The sequence below is a fragment of the Solanum pennellii genome, chromosome 10, assembly GCF_001406875.1.
Source record: "Solanum pennellii chromosome 10, SPENNV200".
NCBI lineage: Eukaryota > Viridiplantae > Streptophyta > Magnoliopsida > Solanales > Solanaceae > Solanum > Solanum pennellii.
The window spans coordinates 18,887,536-18,895,670 of NC_028646.1; the positions used below are offsets into that span (position 1 = coordinate 18,887,536).

General features: G+C 34.8%; 1 pseudogene; it reads right to left on the reverse strand.

The window, feature by feature from the left end:
- LOC107001118 overlaps positions 1 to 7,453 on the reverse strand; it is a 30,208-nt pseudogene extending 22,755 nt beyond the window's left edge.
- Between the last annotated feature and the right edge of the window lie 682 nt (positions 7,454 to 8,135).

Genomic DNA, 8,135 nt, shown 5'->3' on the forward strand with positions numbered 1-8,135 from the left:
AGATGTTCTTGTGGTGATGACTTCCAGATTTTGGGGAAATAATAGATGTTGAATTTTAGAAGTTATTGAATTGTCTTTTATTAATGAGTTTAAGTCTTCCGCATTGCTTTATGTTGATATTAAATTGAAATGTTAAGGTTTAGATTGGTCGGTTCGCTCACATAGGAGGGTAAATGTGGGTGCCAGTCGCGGCTCGGTTTTGGGTCGTGACAGACTAATGTTCATGCGAAGAACTATCAAACTTATTACCTCGACCTTATATAAATAGTGTTTACACTCAAGATGTTAAGACACTACTTGTATGGTGTTCATGTAGATGTGTTCACTAACCATAAAAGCCTTCAGTATGTGTTCACCCAGAATGAGTTGAATCTTTTACAAATGAGATGACTTCAGTTCCTTAAGGATTATGATATAAGTGTGCATTATCATCCTGGTAAAGGGAATTTAGTAGAAGATGCTTTTAGAAGATTATCTATTGGTAGGGTAGCCCATGTTGACGAAGAAAGGAAGGATCTACTTAAAGATGTTAATAGGGTTGCTTGCTAGGGAGTTCGCCTTATGAGCATATCAGACAGCGGTGTAAAAACTCATAATGGGGCAGAATCTTTTTTTGTAGCGGAGGGTAAGGAAAAGCAAGAATATGATCCAATCTTTCTTGAACTTAAGGGTGTAGTCCACAATTAGAGAGTGGAGATTTTCTCCGAAGGGGGAGATGGTGTACTTCGGTACCAGGGTAGATTGTGTATTCCTTATATGGGTGAGTTGAGAAAGTGTATCCTTATAGAAGTTCATAACATCAGGTGTTCTATCTATTCAGGTTCCACTAAAATGTACCACGATCTGAGCGAAGTCAATAGGCGGAATGGCATGAAGAGAGATATAGACGACATTGTGAGTAAGTGCCCCAATTACCAGCAAGTCAAGGTAGAACTTCGGAAAACAAGAAGTATGACTCAAGAGATCAATATTCCCACTTGGAAGTGGGATACTATTAATATGGATTTCATAAAAGGGTTACCTCGTACTCGTAGACAGCATGACTCCATTTGGGTGATACTTGATAGAATGACTATATCTTATTGCTTTTTAGCGGTCAAGACTACAGATTTAACAGAAGACTATTCCAATAATCATATAAAATTAAATTGTGAGGTCGAATGGGGTTTCTTTGTTTATCATCTCATGTAGAGGCCCTCACTTACCCCCAAAAACATAGCCCAAAAATATTTGACTAAGTGTGAAACAACGGAAAAACCTATGGTCCGTAGGTCAGACAAGGGTCCTTAGTCTTTGTCCATCGATTGATACCCCATCACCCACTCTCTGAAATTAACAACAGTTGACCAAAATGAATCGTCGTTAGATCTACGGTTCATAGGTCTGGCTGAACGTGGAAACTGAAAGACAATTAGGGGGAAATGAAGTTGGGTCAACTTCAATTGATCAGAACTCTTATAAAAAATAAATTATGTGTCCCGCGACATACACCCAGATAAATGATTGAATTAGCTTTCCACATCCATCAAACTTGCTAAAATAAGATCTTCGAGCAAAATGTTATGTCCGTTTTAGTAAAGGTCTGTAGAACATACCCAAACGATGGGCCGTCGATTGAACAATGAACCGTCAGTCCAGGTCATCGTTTGGTCGAAAAACACTTAACTCAAGGGTCGTTTGGTCTTTTCCCGCTTCACTTAAACCATGAAAAAATAGTTTTTACCCTATATAATCATATATTAGGCAGTTTAAGCCTAGAAACATAACTAAAACATAGAAAAGTCAAATCATTAAATAAAAAATTAGAAAATTAGAAGCAAGAAAGGAAAAAAATACAAGAACCCTAGTTCAAAAACGCAGTAAGGTTCCTTCAGTTCCACCACCGAAACCTAGATATTTCTCTGCAGATTTTATTACCACGAATGTGAGATTTCACTAGTGGGTTCCTTTAACCCATTTGCTCTCTAGTTTTCAGTCAGTCACTTCGATAGAACTTTATTAATTTATTAAATATATGTTCCAAATCAGATTGTAAAGTTACGATTTAGTTTATTGCACGAATTTCAGAACCCTAGCTATGTATTTCATTAGTTCTTCAATTACACATGCTAGTTCAGATATTTAGGTTACATCAGATATACATGCCTCAATTATATATGCATAATTACAAGATTAAATGTTGCATTCTCTTTTTGCATGTTAAGTTTTGAGCTATCAAATATTTATAGAAATTCAGACATAATTAGTTAGATCCATAAATTTATGGGAGTAGCATAATACAAAGTTGGACTAGGGTTACACATACCCAATTATTCCAAGAACTACTAGTCAAGTAGGTTGTAATTCCCTCTTCAGGTAATCAGTTTAGTTATCACGTCAGCATGCCTTTATAACTCTTGCAAGGTATATTGGGTCCTCTAGATGGGGTGACATCGGACTCCACACTTATCTCATGTGGATTTATTATTGGTTATTAGTATCTCCCACAACATAGTCACACTCTCTTTCATTGATCATTGATCAGTATATTTAGTATTCATTTTCTGCATGTTATAAATTGGTCATTGCATTCAGTTAGTTCAAAAATTTAGTATATCATGTTATGATTATTATACTTGCTTTTGTGCTTGTTTAGTTATGTTTTATTTCAGCTTTATTTTATCTTACATGCTCAGTAACTTCAAGTACTGACGCATATGTGCGCTACAACTTCTTGTGACGTAAGTTGAGGTTCTCAGCATGCAGATCACAGTTAGATCTATTTCCGTTCTCCAATTCAAAAGATTTAGTTGTGAGTCCTCATTCTCCGAGAACAATAGTCATGAATTTTATTTCAGTCATTTAGTTTGGGATTTTGCTAAACTAAGCTAAGCCTTGTCCTAGTATTTCTAGTCCAGCGTAGAGGCAATTTTAAAATATAGTTAGTTTTAGGTTAGTATTGAGTTCATATTTCATTTTTATTAAACTGACCAGTATTTCAAATATCTCAGTTATAGAATATGGCTATTCCCCATCTTTTTAGTTTAAATTATGATTTATCTTCCGCATTTAGTTTATTATCGTTAGTATGTTCATGGTCGTGCCAAAAGGTGTAGCTTGGGATCACTTGTAGTCTTAAATTCTATGTCCGCTTCTCGGGGGTAGCTTGGGGGGTGACATAGTTCCTAATATTTACAAATTAAATTTTGAATTCAATTTCTTTCAAATAAGAACATTGAACAACTATACATTAGATGTAAGTCTAATATTTGACGTGTTCAAATATAAGACTGTCCGGCACATTTGCTAAATGGGATTAGGAATAGAATCTGCTTTAATTTGAAATTCTAAAGAATGAAAGAATATTTATTATAACGCCCTAATAAATAAGGCAATTGTTAATGCACCTGACTGAATTCCAGAAATGGATTAGTTAGTAAACAATCTTCCAAGAAATGAACTAGTTTTATATGATTTGACTAAATAAATAACAAATAAGTCAATTATAAATTTAGACGCTCAAGAACATTTAGCAAGTATGTCAGGACTGATATTTCGTTGCATTATAATAGTTTGAGAATCCTCACGAGACATAAGAAAACTGCTACCTCAAGTAGTGGGATTGATTTTGAACAAATATACACTACATGAGAAGTTGTTAATATTTCAATATTAAAAGATTTTAAAGAAAATATTAACATTTAATGACATGAAAATGTGATAATGTAGTAGTACTTAATCCTAGTGGGAGAATCATAATAAATAATTATTTGTTTTTGTATGCTTGAGAAAACTTTCATGATAGCACCTTTAAAAAGAAATAGACTCATAGAGGGTTTCATTGTCACACGTTTATCCCACACCCTGGATGTGTCTGCTACTCGAAGACCACCGTTTGTTCTAAATGAAACCTAAGCTTAACATAATAACTTAGCGGAATACTTACTCATGATAAATGCATTAACAAGTAAATTGGATTTCTCAACATATATACCAAGAATGTTTTGAGATCAACATTCAACTGGCCAAAATGCCAACTAGAGTCTTAAACATAAGATAATGAAAATATATAGACAACTATACTATTTATCATCTACCTTGTAAGCATTTAATAACTAATGGTTTTTGGGACAAGATCCCCGATCATCCTAACAATTGAAATACTTAAACTCAAAGAAAATTAAAAAGGAGCTCTCCGAAAAAATAATGGATCACCAACAAAGTGTAAGAGCTCAACCAAAAAACCGATATATTGAATATTGATCCTAGTTACCTGCCTCTGCATCATAATATGATTTAGGACAACTAGCGTTCCACTGAATGTATGAGTATGTGAGTAGTAATGCTAAACATAATATAATTTTGATGAGAGTCTGATAGAAACACTTACATGGGGCTTAGTGAACTAAAATGATTTAAATATTAATCAGTGTAAATAAATACAATACAAAAAAAAGCTTTAAAACATGTATTTAGAAATAGAATAACAACTCTCTATGCATGCAAAAATACAACATGATCTCTATTTGTATATAAAAATAAAAATATTTCTGATGTATAAAAATACATAATACTGTTGTGAGAGTTTCTCTAACCTAGATACATGAAATAAAAGATGTAACCCATACAAATTTGGAGGTTGATCAAGATTATACACCATAGACCCTGTAATGAATTTCAAAGAAACTAATAAAGCGAGGAATCAACTTATCCTTCTTACAAAATGTAATCACCCTTTCATGGGTTATATCTTTAGAAGGACATTCTCGTCCGTCTGGAATTCCATGTCTCTAACCTTGTAATCCACATACTTCATTTGTCCATTGTGCGCGGCTAGAAGGTTAGCTTTAATGCTCCTTACCTTATCTTGAGCATTATTCACTAAGTCTACCCACAAAAGTGTTTACGTCTCTTGATTCAAACCAATCTATGAACGATCAACATAATTTTCCATATAACACCTTAAATGGTACCATATCCATTCTTGAAAAATAAATATTATTATAGTACAAGTCATATACAGTTAGGAACTTATCCGAATTCCCTCCATAGTCAATTACACATGCTCTCAGCAAATCCTCAAACTCTTGTATAGTACTTTGTGATTGTCCATCCGTCTAAGGATTGAAGGTTTATCTAAAAGTGAGATGCATGCCTAATTTATCATGAAACATCCTCCAAAACATGGATATGAAAAGGGTACCATGATATGAGAGGATGGAAAGGGGCAAACCATGCAATTTCACTATCCCTTTTAAATAAATGTTAGCTAATTGTTAAGAATTATAATCCACCTTTACCGAAATAAAGTGTGCTGATTTAGTCATTCTATAAACCACTACCTAAATAGAATCAAATTTCCCCAAAGTCCTTGGGTAGGCCAACCACAAAATACTTGGCTATCCTTTCCCACTTCCATTTCAGAATTGGCATCTTTTGGGTCAACCTCCCAGGTCTTTGATGTTCACTATTAATTTTTTGACAATTCTGACACTTCATCAGAAACTTCACAATGACTTGTATCATACCCAGCCACCAATAAACTCGTTTCAAATCTCCATACATCTTTGTTACACCTTGATAAATAGAATAGCTCGAGCCATGAGTCTCCACCAACATCTTTGGTATCAGTACATCAAATCTTAGAAGATATATTCTACCCTTATTGTTTAGAACACCATCCGCATGGAGAGTGGTTCTTTGATACTTACATATTGCAATCACTGTTCTTAGCTCCTCTTAATGTCTATCTGAATTTACTTGGGCAAGAGTCTCTTCGTTCAAATCACGTGAGATAAACAACCAATTCTTATCACTTTTAAACTCAAAGTGCCTGCCAGAACATTTGTCTTACCCGAATAGTATTGAATAGTCACATCATAATCCTTGAGTAATTCCATCCATCTTTGATGTCTCAACTTCAAATCCTTTTGGGGAAATACATGATGTAAACTACTATAATCAATAAATACCTCACATTTAACTCCATACAAATAATGTCGCCAGATCTTAAGAGAAATTACTACAACTGCCAGCTCCAAATCATGCATGTAATAATTTCTTTCGTGCACCTTTAATTAATGCAAGACATAATCTATGACATTCTTATACTGCATCAACACAACACCCAATCAATAATGTGAGGCATCACAATAGACCATAATGTCCTTACCCTTAATCGGTAATCTACAATGGGCGCGATGGTAAAAAGAATCTTAAGATTTTGGATGCTTTCCTCAGATTTTACATTTCAGTAAAATGGTACCTCGTTTTTTGTATGATTAGTGATGTGAGTAGGAATTAAAGAAAAATAATTTACAAAATGACGATAGTTACTTGAAATTCCCATAAAAATCTTAACTTTCGTCAATGAACTAGGTCAGACCCAACTATGAACTGCAAAAACCTTTTGGAGATCTACCCTTACCCCTTATTTTGACAACACATAGCCTAAAAATGCAACTGACATCAACTCGAATGCACATTGAAAAAAATTTTCTTATCACTTTTGCATTAGATGAATATCAAAAACAGCACGAAGATAGTTAGCATGCTCTTCTTTAATTTTCTAATATACAAAAATGTCATCTATAAATACTATCACAAAAAGTCATGAAAGGAATTGAATACTTCATTCATCAAGCTCATCAAAGTTGCAGACGCATAAGTCAACTCAAATTGCATAACAAAACATTCATAATATCAATCACAAGTCCTAAATGTCATCTCAGATATATCTGAAGGCCTAATCTTTAGGTTATTATACCTATATCTTAAATCAATCTTACAGAAAATCAATGTACCATTTAATTGGTCGAAAAATTATCTATATGTGGAAGGGGGTACCTATTTTTAATAGTGACCTTATTCAATTACCGGTGATCTATGAACATCATCATGCTATCATCCGTCTTCTTATAAACTAAAACTGGAGCACCCCATGAGGAAGCACTAGGACTAACAAAACTTGTATCAACAAGATCTTTGATATGAGCTTTAAGTTCTCGAAACATCGCAAGAGCTATGCGATAGTGAGGGATAGAAATGGGGTACGTACTGGGTAGAAACAGGCATAGGATCGTCAATAATATCACATAACATCTCAAAATCAGAGGAAAATATGACATAAATAAATGGTGGGGGTGAGATCAAATAGTATAAAAGATATTCGGTCACAAAAAAATATGTACCTCTGATCACTACAGCAGATGCCTTTCCCTCATTCTTCAGGGAAAGGCATTATATTTAGATCTATCATCGACATGAGCTACTTCCTTGCCTGGTTTTGCGCTACCTCTACCTGTGTTACAATGTTCTCTACCACCACGACCTCTCTAATTTACCCCTCGCCGTACTTATGGAGATACCTACAATTATTACCATTTTCTGCAGGTGCAACTGCTCGAGAAGGTTGTTGTCTACGAACAACTGGACGGAGTTGTTCGAAGTTCCTCAATATGTGTCCTAGTTCCATATAACTAAATCAAGTGAAGAAGCCATATGGTTTGTCGCCTGTCACGTGTCCAGCACTCTGATTAGTTATAAATTTTTTAGAAGAAGTCCCCAAAAAGTTACCTACAGAGGAGGGAATGTGGGAGTTAATTGGCTTGGACGCGAGCGTAGGTCGACTGGATCCTCTAGCATTGGAGCCATGAAAATTTGATGAACTGCTGTCCTCTTATCCACCACCCTAGATTGACCGTCTCTCTTTAACCATTCACCTTCTTGACATAATCAATCAGTTCATTCAAGCTTCATCCCCAAGAAGTCATTTGAACGGATAACACTTGTATCTATGAGGCCAACTCTTTAATAAACAACAAAATCTTCTCCTTTTCAGTGGTAACAAGTTGTGTAGCATATCAACATAATGTATTGAACTTTGACTCATAAGCATCCATATACATACCACCTTTTTCTAATACTATAATGTAATCCTTGTTGCAATTTCTGAAAGTCCTAGGGACATTCTAATGTAAAAAACCGGCATGAAATTGGGTCAAAGTAAGGTGAGGTAATTTAGACGTTCTGCATTGCATCTAACCTTTCCACCGTTTCCTTCTCTAACCTTCAAGTTGGAAAGACAAAAACTCAACCCCATTTTGGTGATCTCCTTATTAGCTTCCTCAACTGGATGATGCTTCCATTCAACTTTC